Source organism: Giraffa tippelskirchi, chromosome 10, assembly GCF_054371585.1.
Source record: "Giraffa tippelskirchi isolate mGirTip1 chromosome 10, T2T-mGirTip1v1.2.pri, whole genome shotgun sequence".
Classification (NCBI taxonomy): domain Eukaryota; kingdom Metazoa; phylum Chordata; class Mammalia; order Artiodactyla; family Giraffidae; genus Giraffa; species Giraffa tippelskirchi.
In genome coordinates, this window is record NC_137284.1 from 30439157 (window position 1) to 30455148 (window position 15992).

General features: G+C 45.7%; 1 protein-coding gene and 1 long non-coding RNA gene across 2 annotated transcripts in view; one reads left to right on the plus strand and one right to left on the minus strand.

The window, feature by feature from the left end:
- The window catches only part of TENM4 (teneurin transmembrane protein 4), an 848025-nt gene that overhangs the window by 192841 nt on the left and 639192 nt on the right, over window positions 1-15992 (minus strand). The window lies entirely within an intron of this gene.
- On the plus strand, window positions 1894-8539 carry LOC145524751 (uncharacterized). Its single transcript, XR_014067800.1, has 3 exons — window positions 1894-2057; window positions 6552-6648; window positions 8293-8539. It is a non-coding gene; the product is annotated as an uncharacterized LOC145524751 (long non-coding RNA).

A 15992-nucleotide genomic window follows, 5' to 3' on the forward strand; every position in this document is an offset into this window, starting at 1 on the left:
TTTTTTTTTTGTCTTTCTTTTTTTAATATCATTATGACTTAGTATTGTGACCAGGGGTGTTTTTATCATTTATTGAACACATAGAGCAAACCTCAGCACAGTGTATTCAAAAAGTGTTGGAAACTTGCAAAATAAGTGTGAATGAGATATACGTGGATCTGAATCTTAGCTCTGATTCTGGGTGACCTTGAATGCAATCCGCTGCCTCATCTGGAAAATGGGGATAATGACCCTGATGGCACAGGTGGGTTCAGTTCAGATCAGTCGCTCAGTCGTGTCCGACTCTTTGCGACCCCATGGACTGCAGCACGCCAGGCCTCCCTGTCCATCACCAGCTCCCGTAGTTTACTCAGACTCATGTCCATTGAGTCAGTGATGCCATCCAACCATCTCATCCTGTCGTCCTCTTCTCCTCCTGCCCTCAATCTTACCCAGCATCAGGGTCTTTTCCAATGAGTCAGTTCTTTGCATCAGGTGGCCAAAGTATTGGAGTTTCAGCTTTAGCATCAGTCCTTCCAATATTTAGGACTGATTTCCTTTAGGATTGACTGGTTGGATCTCCTTGCAGTCCATCAGACAGGTGGGTTATGGGAATTAAAATGAGTTAATGTAAATAAACTGTGCTTAGTGTACTAACTGGCACATATGAAAACTTAAGAGAGATTCACTTTCCCCCTCAATCATTTAAAAGACAGACATAGTGGTACAATTTCCCAAATGAAAGCTTCCCAAGGAATAGCTTGCATTTATAGGGTTGAGAAAACTCAAACTCTATTTGTGAAAAATGTCATCCTACTGCCGAGCACTTTTTCTCACTTTTCTAAAATATACCATCTATTCCTTGCACTCGTGCATGGATTCCTTGGCCTATGACACAAATGAAAATAAAAAATTTGGCTGACATGTAATGTGAACCAGGAATGAAACAAACCGTGCTTCTATTAGCCCTGAACACGAATGCCACTCAGATAAAGGCATGAACAAGCAGCTACTCAAAGTGAAACCAGATGTTCAGAGGTTTCTGGCCTGCACTTTTTTTTTTATAACCCTTCATATAACACTCACAGTCCTGTCATTTCAACAGAAGGTCCTCTGCTCTGTTTAAGCAGCAAGAAACCCTCCCAAACCTCTGTTAGATTTGCATTCTCTTAAGCCTGTGCTTGATTGTGAAGAAAAGAGAGCTCCTTCCCTCAGGAGAGAGCCTTAGGTGCAAACTCTTTGGCCCAGACGAACACTAAGACACACGCACTGCGGTGTCCTCAGAGCGGAGCCTCAGCTGCTTACCTGCTGCCACAGGAAATGGGACCCAGGGAAAGTGTAGAGAAGCCTGTGCAGAAAGAGTGTAGATTTGGAGTCTGACTGTTCTAGATTCAAACCCTAGCCCTGCCCTTACTCCTTGTGTGACTGTGGGCAACTTCTCTGGACCTTATTTTTTCATCTACGTAAAGCAAATAATTTTTCCTGCTTCCCTGGGATCGTCACAAAATTTAAGTTAGATAATGCATATACAACACTTAGCTCCCTCCTGGGACCCTGTAAGCATCGAAAACTATTAGCGACTATTTTTGCCAGTAACAATAACACACCCTTGTATAGCACGTATCATGAGCCGCACCCCGTTCTTGGTGTTTAACAAATATTAATTCCGTTTCCTCTCAGAGTTATTAGTGGGTATTAATATTATCACCGTTTTTCAGATAAGGAAACTGCGGCACTGATGGGTTATGAATCCTGCCCAGGGTCACACTGCTAACTGTGGATGCAAGCAAGGCTGTCTGGCTTCAGATCTGATCTCTAACCATTAAGCCCCGTTCCCCCCGCTTTCCTGCTCTATGATACAATACAGCTGGTTTGATTCAGTGCCACCTCGAGGCTGCCTTGGCATGGAACGGAACACACAGTTCAGGCCGGAGAGGGCTTCCCAGCCTGCACTCCACTCCGCTCCACCTTCAGCCTAGGCTCCACCTTCTCTCGTCTTCACGGTCCTCTCCATCCCACGGGAAGAGGCGTGTCTCCGCCGGTCCCGGATGAGCCCTTCTGCGTCTGCTGTCCCTTCGGTGCCTCCTGCCCCCCTTCCTTCATCATATCCCCTCTCTCCTGGGCCTCCCACCTTCTCCCCTGGCTCCTTTCCCGCAGCTGACAACACGTGCAGGGCTCCCCCTGCCTTATGTAAACCTTGCCTTGAACCTGCCTCCTCCTCAGGTTACTCCCATCCGTCTCCTTCCCCGCTCTGTCTAGAAGGGGTCGTTTCTCCTCCACGCCACTCGCTCGCTGCTGAACTCGCGGTGACCCTGCTTCTACCTGCACGGGGGTGGAAATGCTCCCACTGAAGTTGCCAGTGACCCCCAAGGGACCGGTTTGCTGTCATCAGCTCCCCAACTTTTCTCGAAGGCAAATCTCTGTCTCTCTCTGCCACCCACTTGCTCTGTGTTGGGGTTCCATGCTAAACTCCCTTCTCCTCAGGCCTCTGCCTTCTCATATCTACACCAAGGTACCCGTTGGGTCCCTGTCTGTGGGACAGGGCTGCCCCAAGTCAATGCCTATTTATTCATCTGACCACTGGCCAACTGCCAACTGACACCCGCTTGGAAATTCTATGAGCAGCTCCAATCTACTGTGCACTGACCATCTCCTCACTTCCTTCTCCCAACAAGCCTGCGTCCCCTCCTTATTTCCTAATTTAATTAACGGTATCACTAGGTACCTATTCTCCAAGGCTGACACTTCTGCCTCTTCCTGACAGTAAAATGGTCAAGAAAACTAGTCCATAATGTCCCTTAATATATCCTTTCTTTTATATAATACAGAAGCATTTGGCCCAATTCAGGCCCTCCTCTCTCATCTAAGTGTACTAGATAACTGCAACAGTCTTCCAATTGGTCTCCCTACTGTAGCCTGAGAAAGTAAGCCATTTGTATACACCACTGCCAAAGAGATGGCTCCACGGCACAAATCGAGTTACATCTTTGCTTACAAACTATCTCGTGCTCCTCACTGCCTTCAAAAGCCAGGCTTTCAAACCGGTCTAAAAAGTTCTTGCCAGGTTGGCCCTGAACTCATTTTCTAGGCTCCAGGCACCATCCCATCCATGCCCTCCACCCACCTCCAGAGCAAACACCAGGCACTCTCATAACAAAGGCCTGCGTGACAAAGAACATGAGAGGAAAAGTGTAGGTGCTGCGGCCAGAGAGACCTAGATTCAAACCCTAGCTCTTTCTCTGACTGGGTATGAAACTTCTGCCTATTCATCTAAATATGCTGAATACCACTTTTCTCTGGAGAAAAAATACCTACTTTGCATTTTTTACAGATACCTGTTGTAAAGGGTCTGAAACAGTGTATCTAAAACATCCAGGATAATACTTTGATATACTACGCAGTGAATAAACAGTAGCTATTAATATTAATTTTGCCAAGTAGTTTCAGAAAGGCAGGAAGGAATTTGTAAAGACTGACAAAACCTGAATCTAGAATGTGACATTTGAGAGGCTCCCTATTGAGTCAGAAGAAGACAGAACTTTTCAGAACAAATAACAAGACTTCCCTGGTGGTACAGTGGGTAAGAATCTGCCTGCCAATGTAGGTGACATGGGTTTGATCCCTGGCCTGGGAAAATTCTGCATGTCTAGGAGCAACTAAGCCCGTGAGCCCCAACTACTGAAGCCCGTACGCCTAGAGCCTCTGCTCCGCAACAAGAGAGACCACAGAAATGAGAAGCCTGAGCAGCTCAAGAAAGAGCAACCCCCACTTGCAGCAACCAGAGAAAGCCCGTGCAGCAATGAAGATGCAGTGCAACTAAAAATTTAAAAATTATTCAAAAAATGAAATAACAGTTAATGCATTGGAATGTTCTGGAACTCGCATTTCCATTTTTGAGCTGCAATAGTTCTGGCACAGGAAGGCTGCAGACTTGAACCCATTTCAGAGTTGCTATAGTCCTTGGGGTTGCAAAGAGTCGGACATGACTGAGTGACTTTCACTTTCTTCCACTGAATCCAGCAGCCATGGAATGCACAAATCACCTGGAACAGAAAGAACACTCTTCCGTCAGGTGCCTAGCAGTGCCCTGAACTGGCAGTTGTGCCTTCTTTCCTTCAGGCTGTTCAGAAGAAGTTAATGTCCACAGAAGAAGTCTCTAGGTGGCAGGGAGTATCTGTGACCTTTGACCTTTCACTTGGAACTCATTGACCCGCTGGTGAGGGTCTGCCTTGTTCAGGGTCCTGTGCCCACAACTGGGCTCCAGGAGAAGTCTCCAGATTGGATTTGGAAGACCTGGCTTCGTGTCCTGTGAGTCACTGCTCAAAGGCTCTCTTCTTCTCATCTCTAAAAGCTAACAGTGGTCGTTTTCTGCCTGGTCCACAGTGACCACATCTGTCATTGAGCAGAGATGGTTACTATTTCTCCTTTATTATTATTATTCTTGAGTAACTCTTCAGAGTTCCTTTCTGGTTCTCACTTCTGCTCTAGCCCTAAGTTGGTAAATTACTGAATATTTGTACACTGCCTTCCAGCTCTCTAACCACTTTTCCCACAGGAGGTCCTTCATGCCTCCAACTTCCTTCTGCACCCTGGCAGAGGTAGCTGCCTGCCTCTCTGCTCGCATGGAAGCTCACCCAGACCTGTCTGTGGGCACAGACCACATTCTGTTGGAATTATTTATGAAAGGGTCAGGTCTCCCAGGGGACTACAGTCTCGTTGAGGCTAAAGCTTCTGTTTTGTTCACTGATGAGTCTCCAGCACTTAACCAAGTTGAAGTTCAGCAAATGTTGAATAATTAAGAGACACTTAAAAACATGCTGAGAACTTTTCACGAATCACCTGGCTTCATGTCATCATCAGACTCTCTAAAGTGGGTTTTATTACTAACAACAGGTGAGGCTCAGATGTACCCAGCATCCGGCAGCTCATAGATCGTGTAGTCAGAATTCAAACCCAGGTCTGTTTCACTCCGAAGCCTCTGCCCTTTCTCTGGACCACACCGTCTCCCCAGCCACAGTGACAACCTCAGCTATCTAACACCAATGCCAAGTCCAGTCGATCTGGTTGGAGGTTATTCCTCAGAGGGTGCCACAGAACAGGAGGCCATGTATTTAATCATGTCCCACCTATCAGCAGTTCTGAAAAGTGAAAGAAAAGGGTACCAGGTGTGAGAATCCTCTTGAGGCCACTGCTCTGTAACAGTAAAGCTAGCTGGCAATATAGGGAGGAGCAGCTGCCTTCATCAAATGAGGGAAAGAAGAGCTCTCAGAACACAAAAATTAATCATGTTATATAAAAATTAAACCATTGCGGCTAAAATATTTTCTATCGGAAACCCCACCTGAATGGTGGTGGGAGTGGGGTTCCCTCAGCAGGAGTGAGCACAGTATCAGGATATTTTTCAGGACCAGGCAGATGAGAACACTGTAGCCTCGGGTGGTGATCCCACTGTGGGCACCCTGTGAGCCTAGGAGATGCGAAGGCCATGATCTCTAAGACCCCAGCTACCTCTATGGTTCTCTGACTATGAGAGTATATAAGGTCACACACAGACATCATCGCACACCAGAAACCTGGTCGCTAAAATGTAAGAGAAAGAGCATGGGCTCTGGGTTGCTAACCCAGCTCTATTTCCTACTTATGAGATCTTGGCAAATAGCATCAGATCTCTGAGCTTTGGTTTATCTATAACGTGGAAACGCACGTCATCTAACTTCCAGGGTGTTTGGGAACTGATACTGCATCCTGTACAGCACCTGGCATGGAGTCAGGGCTCAGTCCACAGACTGCTGTCATTACGATCTTGGCTTGGCCCCTTGGTGGCTGTGTGACCCGGGACAAGGCACGTGACTTCTCTAAGCCTTGGTTTTCTTACCTTTAAAAGTATGATTTAGATAAAGAAGAGGTTTGTGGAGGCTCCTGCCAGTTGTATCCCAAAGCAGTAGAAGCATAAACCAAAAGCGAAATGGAGATTCTGGGAAGAGGAAGAAGGCTGACATGCAGGAGCCTGGAAATACCTAAGTTCTTTCTGTTGACCCTCGCCTCAGTGTTTCTCCCAGTCACTTTTCCTCAGCTGCCTGTCTTCACTCCTAAAATGTTGCTGTTGTTCAGTGGCTAAGTCATGACTGACTCTTTGTGACCCCATGGACTGCAGCACACCAGGCTTCCCTGTCCTTCACTATCTCCTGGAGCTTGCTCAAACTCATGTCCATTAAGTCGGTGATGCCATCCAACCATCTCATCCTCTGTTGTCCCCTTCTCCTTCTTCTCTCAATCTTTCCCAGAATCAGGGTCTTTTCCAATGAGGTGGCTATACACATCAGGTGGCCAAAGTATTGGAGTTTCAGCTTCAGCATCAGTCCTTCCGATGAATATTCAGGACTGATTTCCTTCAGGATGGACTGGTTGGCTCTCCTGGCTGTCCATTCCTAAAACAGACCATTCCTAAACCCTTTTCTCTTCTTGCCTTAATATTTTCTCTTAGGAGACAGTATCCTACCAACCGGGGTCTGTCAGTAATCTCTAAGAGCAGGTAAACAACTCAAAAGGATTCATTTATCTCCATTTCCAAGGCCTCCACCCTGACCCAGACCAGCATGAGCCCCTGCTGAGACCCCGGACACAGCCTCCTAACTGGGTTCCCAGTTCTACAGCTCGAGAAACTTTCCAGTATGTATATCAAACTAGGTCACTCCAGCTCAAAATTCCACAATGGTTTCTTGCTACCGTTAGGATCAATTAAAATACAAAACAAAATGAAATTTCACGTGCTGTGTTAAAGTCCGTACCGCCTGGCTGCTAGTATCTCTCCAGGCTTACCTGATACCACTCAGCCCTCTGATCCACATACCACATGTGACCATATCACAGTTCCTTGAACTCCCAGCTCGTGTCTGTCCCAGGGCCTCTGCACATGCTTTCCCCTCTGCTGGGTCTATTTTCTCCCCAAACTTTTATCTAAACAACAACTTTCCACCCCTGCTCCAGCCATCGCAATGAGGTCCCTTATTTGTTTCCCTAGGGCACTCTCTTCTCTTCTTTACCACAGTGAATATTTACCATTTACAAATGGCAACCCACTCCAGTGTTTTTGCCTGGGAAATTGCATGGACAGAGGAACCTGGCGGGCTACAGTCCGTGGGGTCCCAAGGAGTCGAACATGACTTGGCGACTAAACAACAAAAACAAATCATATATTTAGATGTATATTGGATGATTGGAATTAAACTTAAGGGTCTACATCACCCTGACTCAAGCAGGTCTGTAAACTCCAGAGGGTAAGAAGCATGGCTATTTAATATACCATGGACACCAATGCCTGCTCAGGACACAGCATGTAAAAGACAAACCAGCAAACACTGGTCAAATGAGACTATGAACAGAGGTAGTGTCCAGATCTGCCTGCAACCACTCTGGACCTCCTGGCCAGCCTGCTGAAGGCATCATGCAAAGGGCTCTGAAGCTCTTTTTAATCAAAAAGTCCTTGTGGCCTAGGATGCTGTAAAGAGACGGAAGCAAGTCTTTTTCCCTCCTCCTCAGGTACTAGGTTGGCGGAAAAGTTCATTCCGGTTTTCCATAACATTTTCCAGAAAAACCTGAACGAACTTTTTGGCCAACCCAATATATAGGCAGCTTCTCCATCTGTTCAGCCTCACTTGGCCTCACTTACTAGCCTGTGAGGCTGTCAAGGGCAATTGCCATGTCTGCTTCATGCTGCTGCTGCTGCTGCTAAGTCGCTTCAGTAGTGTCTGACTCTGTGCAACCCCATAGACAGCAGCCCACCAGGCTCCGCCGTCCCTGGGATTCTCCAGGCAAGAACACTGGAGTGGGTTGCCATTTCTTTCTCCAATGCATGAAAGGGAAAAGTGAAAGTGAAATCGCTCAGTTGTGTCTGACTCTTAGCGACCCCATGGACTGCAGCCTACCAGGCTCCTCCATCCATGGGATTTTCCATGCAAGAGTACTGGAGTGGGGTGCCATTGCCTTCTCTGACTGCACCTAAATAATGCCCAGGCCTGGGGCTGGCACACAGTAAGGGGCAGTCAGCAAGGACTTGTTGAGCCAAACAGACTCAGTGAAGCCTGTGGCAGGCACTGATGACCACATATTCATTTCCTCTCTTCCTGCAAGAACTCTTATTTTGTTTAGAGTGTCCAGGTGGCAAGTAAAAACAATCACTTCCTCAAACATCCTTACATCTCTGAGTGTGCAACTGACACAGCTCCATCAAAGAAATGTAAGCTAAGGGTTTTAGGGAAAACCTGACTTCCCTAACTCCTTCCCCCTTTTTTCTTTTTCCTCCTTGACATGCAGATGTGAGTTCTGAAGCTGAGGCAGCCATCTCAGGACCGTGAGATGCAAGCATGAAAACAACAGTCAGAGCTGAGGATGGCAGAGCACAAGGGCGGAATGAGGCTGGTCCCTGACGCCAAGCTGACTGCTCTACTACCCTGGAGGGACATGCCCTAGTCCAAGAGTGTGCATGAGAACATAAACATCACACTTAAACGTCACTCTAGCTGAAATTTTGCTACCTGCACATTAAATTCATTTCTAACTATGCCTGTGGAGAGACAGGTTTATTGCTAGTACTGAATGTGTCCTTGGGCTTCCTTGGTGGCTCAGTGGTAAAGAACCCACCTGCCAGTGCAGGAGATGCAGGAGATGTGGGTTCGATCCTTGGATCGGGAAGACCCCAGAGAAAGAAATGGCAACCTACTCCAGTATTCTTGCCTGGAAAATTCCATGGACAGAGGTGCCCAGCGGGCTACAGGCCATGGGGTCAGAAACAGTTGGACATGACTTAGAGGCTAAACAACAACAACACTTTGTCCTTGAACTCCTTTTGCTTTTTTCCTGTCATTGAGGTCCCAGGCCCTAGAGAATCTACAAAATAGACGTGGGGGGCAGTGGGAACCATGTCCTGTCATCTTCAGCAGGCAGGGACAGCTGCTGGCAGGGCTGGTCTCCAGTCTGCAGGTGAAGGGCTCTGACGTTCTGAGCTCCTCTCCCCTGCACAGATTTTTGGCCATGGTCTGTCTCCAGTGTGCTGACTTGAGTTCTCCCTCCTGCTGACAATTTCATTCCGCTTACATCACATTGCTCTGAATAAGTCACTGCCCTCAGGGAAAGGTGAATTCACAAGGCACTTTTCCAAAGAGGTGTCTTCAGGAGGAGATTCACAAAGTTCTGCCAATGTCATTTACAGGAAGGTTAACTGATTACCAGAGACCTTGATTCTTCATTGTTGTATTATACCTTGTAATTCAGAGGAAGGGGATGTGGGGAAGCAGGGAGAAGAGCTTATGAGAAACTGAAAATCATTTCTCAGTTGCTCCTCAGTTTCTTCTGTGAAGTAGTCCAGGTTTTCATACAAACTGTACTATATAATGTCTGTTATTTTTCTCTCCATATCCTTGCAAAATGCACCCAGAAGTTTATAAACAGTGGTCTAACCCAATTAAAGCAAGAGGGATATAGAAATAGCACTGTCCACTGGACTCTGGTTGAGCTATTTCAAATCCTAAAAGATGATGCTGTGAAAGTGCTGCCCTCAATATGCCAGCAAATTTGGAAAACTCAGCAGTGGCCACAGGACTGGAAAAGGTCAGTTTTCATTCCAATCCCAAAGAAAGGCAATGCCAACGAATGTTCAAACTACCACACAATTGCACTCATCTCACATGCTAGCAAAGTAATACTCAAAATTTTCTAAGTCAGACTTCAGTAGTACGTGACCGTGAACTTCCAGATGTTCAAGCTGGATTTAGAAAAGGCAGAGGAACCAGTGATAAAATTGCCAACATCTGCTGATCATTGAAAAAGCAAGAGAGTTCCAGAAAAACATCTACTTCTGCTTTATTGACTATGCCAAAGCCTTTGACTCTGTGGATCACAACAAACTGTGGAAAATTCTGAACGAGGTGGGAATACCAGACCACCTGACCTGCCTCTTGAGAAACCTGTATGCAGGTCGGGAAGCAACAGTTAGAACTGGACATAGAACAACAGACTGGTTCCAAATAGGAAAACTAGTACATCAAGGCTGTATATTGTCACCCTGCTTATTTAACTTATATGCAGAATATATCATGTGAAGTGCCAGGCTGGATGAAGCATAAGCTGGAATTAAGATTGCTGGGAGAAATATCAATAACCTCAGATATGCAGATGACACCACCCTTATGGCAGAAAGTGAAGAACTAAAGAGCCTGTTGATGAAAGTGAAAGAAGAGAATGAAAAAGTTGGCTTAAAACTCAACATTCAGAAAACTAAGATCATGGCATCCAGTCCCATCACTTCATGGCAAATAGATGGGGAAACAATGGAAACAGTGACAGACTTTATTTTGGGGGGCTCCAAAATCACTGCAGATGGTATGAAATTGTGAAATTTCATGAAATTTCCCATGAAATTAAAAGATGCTTGCTCCTTGAAAGAAAAGCTATGACCAACCTAGACAGCATATTAAAAAGCAGAGACATTACTTTGCCAACAAAGGTCCGTCTAGTCAAAGCTATGGTTTTTCCAGTAGTCATGTATGGATGTGAGAGTTGGACTATAAAGAAAGCTGAGCGCCAAAGAATTGATGCTTTCAAACCGTGGTGTTGGAGCCTGCAGCGGCACCCAATACCTGCAGAAGGAGAGTCTCCCTTAGAGGGGCTCTCAAGGTGCTCCCCGACAACCCACTTCTCTCCTGCAGGACATCCTTGCTGTAGTCAACGGGATTGCAGGCTCCTTAGAGCCAGCTTGTGATTTTCTCCCTATCTCTCTTTTGCTCATGCTGTTCCTGCTACCTGGATTAATGTCCTCAACAACAATCCCCTCCCACCTTTCTCCTTTAAATGTGAGGATACTACCCATCCTTTAAGGTCCCATCACAGAGAGACCTCCCTGACCCATCTGGCTGGATGTGTTCTTATCTTCCTCTAGCCATCACAGCACTTTGACCAAGAGAGACCCTTCCTTCTCTTTTACTTGGATAAGAGGCACTTACTATGTCAATGCTTCAACTCCTTAGTTAAGACCATGAGCTACTTTTGCCAGAAACCACATCATACTTTCTCTGTATCTCCACCTTGGGAAAGTGCATGATCATTTGGGAATGCAATCATTGTCAGATGAAGGAGGGAAGGTAGGAAGGAGGGAGGGAGGAAGTAGGGGTGACATTTGCTTCTAGTCCTGGACACAGAACAGGTCAACTTACAGCAGCTGCCTGGGCCTAAACAAAAGGACTCTCCTCTTTAATGAGCACGAATGTCCTCAGACCAGGAAGACCAGGGCATGTTTCTCATAAATTACCAGGGTCTATATTGTCTAACAGTGATTCTCATTTCTTCTCCCTGGGTTTCTTAATCCACTGTTGGGCACCTCTGTTATTTTTCAACTTGGCTCACAATGTCAGGGTGATCTGTCCTTTCATGCTTCAGCATCAACCAAAATTAAAAGATAAGATGCTATCTGGAGACCTGAAACACTGCAACACTGACTTGTCATGTCTTGGGGTTGCAAGCAATGCATAGGGAGGTGTTTTTATTTTTTCAGTTTTGGATGTTTTGAGATTTTTTTCCATGGTCTTTTTAATGACTTTTCAAGAAAGCTTCCTGTGTTGATTTAAGATGCATACTTATATTAATAAGGGGAAGTTATAAATAATAAAGGGAAAGTTATATAAAGGGGAGGTGAGTTAATAAAGGGGAAATTATATTCCATATAATACAAATAGAAATAAAATATTTAATAGCATCAGAGCAAATAGTAAGACACTCTGGCATCATGGAGAGAACACAGGATTTGGAGACCAAGTTTCCATCCTGGCTCTGTCCTTAATAACTTTGGGCAAGTCAATCAAATTCTCTGAGGTTCAATTTCTTCATTTGTAAAGGTGAGATCAAAACGCAAATTGTTTAAAAGTTCTCATGAGGTTCTTTCTCACATACAGAAAAAAGCTAAGCATGGTCCCCAAAACACAGTAGGCATTCTTTAAATGTCTGTTGAATGAACAGATATAAAAGAAGTGTAATATCCAAAAAAGGGGGCTTGATCCTAGAAAAGAGGCAGATGGCTAAAGAAGGAAGATCATGAGCTGTGGAGTGAGACAGATACACATTCAAGTCCTAGCTTTCCTCTTAACATGCCTGAATCTCAACCTCCTCATCTACAATAGGGGATGAAAATAAAAATAATCACCTTATGGAGTTACTGCAAGCCTTCGAGAAAGTATTTCAACTCCTATGTAAATGGTGATGGTGAATTATAGCTATTGGTATAATCCTCCTGGGCTTACCAGGTGGGTCAGTGGTAAAAAATCTGCCTGCCAATGCTGAAGACGCAAGAGACATGGGTTCGATCCCTGTGTCAGGAAGATCCCCTGGAGAAGGAAGTGACAACCCACTTCAGTATTCTTGCCTGGGAAATCCCATGAACACGGGAACCTGGCAGGCTACAGTCCATGGGTTCACAAACAGTTGGACACAACTTATCGACTAAACAACAACAAATAATCCTCCTACTTCATTCAACACTTGGGCTCAGCAAGGTTACCTACCCCCAGACAGAAGCAGAAACATTACCTTCAAATTATCCATCTCTGTGTGCAGGGAAAGGCCAGTCTTTCTGAAAACAACTGCCACGTCTTATTCTAAAACTTGCTTGGTTACAGTGGTTTGTGTGCATGTGTGTGTGAGAGACAGAAACACATCCAGTTCAGAGGGGGCTCTGTCAACAGCATGTCTCCATGTGTATACATTTGTATACACAATTTGAAAGTGCTTTTAGATTTTTTTCAAGGCAAAAGATAAACTAATTTGAAATCATCAGCTGGATTGCATTAAATGGAGGGAAAAGCAAAAACGTACACAATACAGCCATTTGTTAAATTAAACACAATTATTTCTCCTGCTACTTAATTACAAACAGATATAAATACTCTGGATTCTGACATCTCAAATCTTCTTAAATTCTAGCTCTGCACTTCAGCATGTAATGAAGGGAGGGTCGTATTCCAGACTGTGTGTTAAGCAAATCTGAGAGTTACAATTGTATACTGGGACCATAATGACTTCACTAAAACAAGACCTAAACTTTTAATTAAGCTGCCAAGACAAATTACAACTCATGGCCCACAGGTAACGACCACAGACAGCAGAGACTCAATGCCAGGGACTCTCGGGGAGAGAGGGATTAATAGCAACATCGGAGTCAGTCTGTTTCTGTATTAAAGTAAGAAAAGGTATTCATTAAACAATCACTGTAGCTTGAAGGAAGACAGACAAGTCAGAAAGGCAGTGAGAGAAAGGTGGACTGGGAAAGGGGCAGGGGAGAGAATGTTAACCACTTCCATACATGGAAGCCTGGACTGGGCACTTTATGTTCCCTCTCTCCAGTCGTCACAGTGGGGACCACCAAGCACTAGTACTATTTCCCTTTCTAGAATGGAAGGTGGGGCTCAGAGAAGTGACGACACACTACGGTCTCAGAGCTAACATGGGTCAGTGGGAGAAGGGAGGAATAGAAAGCAGAGCTCAGGAGGTATTTGTTTTCATAGCTAAGTTGACAGACTGCCCACTGATCACCTGGGCTCTGCCTCAGGCCGACTAGGGGAAGGTCCAGAAATCTGAACTTTAGACTCGCTTCCCAGGTGATTGCTTTGCACTACAATATTTGAGACCCCCCTCCATGCGATACTGTAACCCCTTGTCACTCAAAATGCGGGCCACAGATGAGCAGTATCTCACTGGGCGCTGTACCCCAAATGTTTACTGCAGCACTATTTACAATAGGCAGGACATGGAAGCAATATAAATGTCCATCAACAGAGGAATGGATAAAGATGTGCTATATATACACAATGGAATATTACTCAGCCACAAAAAGAACAAAGTTGGGTCATCTGTAGAGGTGTGAATGGACCTAGAGTCAGACATACAGAGTGAGGTAAGGTAGAAAGAGAAAAACAAGTATCATATATTAACGCATATAGGTAGAATCTAGAAAAATGTGCTGCTGCTGCTAAGTTGCTTCAGTCGTGTCCAACTCTGCGCCACCCTATAGACGGCAGCCCACCAGGATCCGCCATCCCTGGGATTCTCCAGGCAAGAATACTGGAGTGGGTTGCCATTTCCTTCTCCAGTGCATGAAAGGGAAAAGTGAAAGTGAAGTCGCTCAGTTGTCCGACTCTTAGCGACCCCATGGACTGTAGCCTACCAGGCTCCTCCATCCATGGGATTTTCCAGGCAAGAGTACTGGAGTGGGGTGCCAATGTCTTCTCCAGAAAAATGTGCAGATGAACCTATTGCTGGGACTTCCCAGGTGGCGCTAATGATAAAGAATCCACCTGCCAATGCAGGAGACATAAAAGATGTGGGTTTGGTCCTTGCGTCGGGGAGATTCCCTGGAGAAGGGCATGGCAACCCATTCCAGTATTCTTGCCTGGAGAATCCCTACTGACAGAGGAGCCTGGTGGGCGACAGTCCATATGGTTGCAAAGAGTCAGACAGGACTGATGCAACTTAGCACATATGAACCTATTTCCAGAGCAGAAACAGAGACACAGACATAGAAAAAGGACATATAGACACGGTGTGGGGAAGGGCAAGCTGGGACAAATTGACAGAGTAGCACTGACATACATACATTGCTGCTGCTAAATCGCTTCAGTCGTGTCCGACTCTGTGCGACCCCATAGATGGCAGCCCACCAGGCTCCCCTGTCCCTGGGATTCTCCAGGCAAGAACACTGGAGTGGGTTGCCATTTCCTTCTCCAATGCATGAAAGTGACAAGGGAAGGTGAAGTCGCTCAGTCGTTTCTGACTCTTAGCGACCCCATGGTCTTCAGCCTACCAGGCTCCTCCGTCTGTGAGATTTTCCAGGCAAGAGTACTGGAGTGGGGTGCCATTGCCTTCTCCTATATATACACTACCATGTGTAAAACAGATAGCTAGTGGGATCCTGCTGTATAACACGGGAGCTCAGCTCGGTGCTCTGTGGTGACGTAGAGGGGTGGGATGGGGGTGGGGTGGGAGAGAGGCTCAAGAGGGAGAGAATATACGTATACATGCAGCTGATTCACTTTGTTGTATAGTAGAAACTAACACAACATTGTAAAGCAATTATACATAAATTAAAAATAAAAGATTTTGAGAACAGGAAAAAAAAAAAGAAAAGGCAGACTCTAAACACCCACCCAGACTGACTGAAGCAGAATCTGCATTTTAACAAGATGCCAGGTGGTTCCACAAAACTCTGAGAAGCACGGTACCACCTATCTGCTCTGAAAGGCATCACAGGGTTAAGGAAGGTGAAGAAAGATTTCATCATTTAGGTGAGAATGAGAGAACCAGAGGGAAAAGCAGGACCGTCTCCTTAATTATGGCAAAAGAGGTCAGCAGGCTCTGACAAGCCAAGAGTTGGCAAAGGTTCCTAACTGTACGACGTTTTATTTCTCTGAGAGGCACATCCTAATTAAAAGTAGTTTTCTTTGGGGGTTTGTATTAATATCCTTTCATATTTGTGCTCAGTTATTAAAAGTACAGAATCCTGACTGTAGGAGACCTTAGTTCTGAGCAAGCGTGATGCTGTGCCGAAGAGGAATCAGGTTATAAGACTATGAAGCTGTAACTCAGGGACCACTAATGACTTGAAAATCATGTCTCTGATCTGAAGCTATCGAGTCCAGAAAGAAAAAAGAAACAGGGTCTGGAGCCAGGCAGACCCTGCCAAGTGTCACCCTAATTGATGGTGAGGACCACGACCGACTCTCCCATGATGGGGAATGGGGCGCTGAGAGGCTCTGGGTCACCCCTACCCACCAGGCTGGAGCCTCCAAATTCCAGAACCTCAGGGAACCAGGAGCTGGAATTTGTGCAGGGCCAAAACACAAATTAGTGGTGAGGATTCAGAAGAGAGCACAGTTTCCACTCCACCTCAAAAGAAGGCATTAACGGAGGAAACAGACAACAGAGCAGCTGCCAAAACTGAGCTGCTGCCAATGGGGGCCTGAGGAAAGCCCACC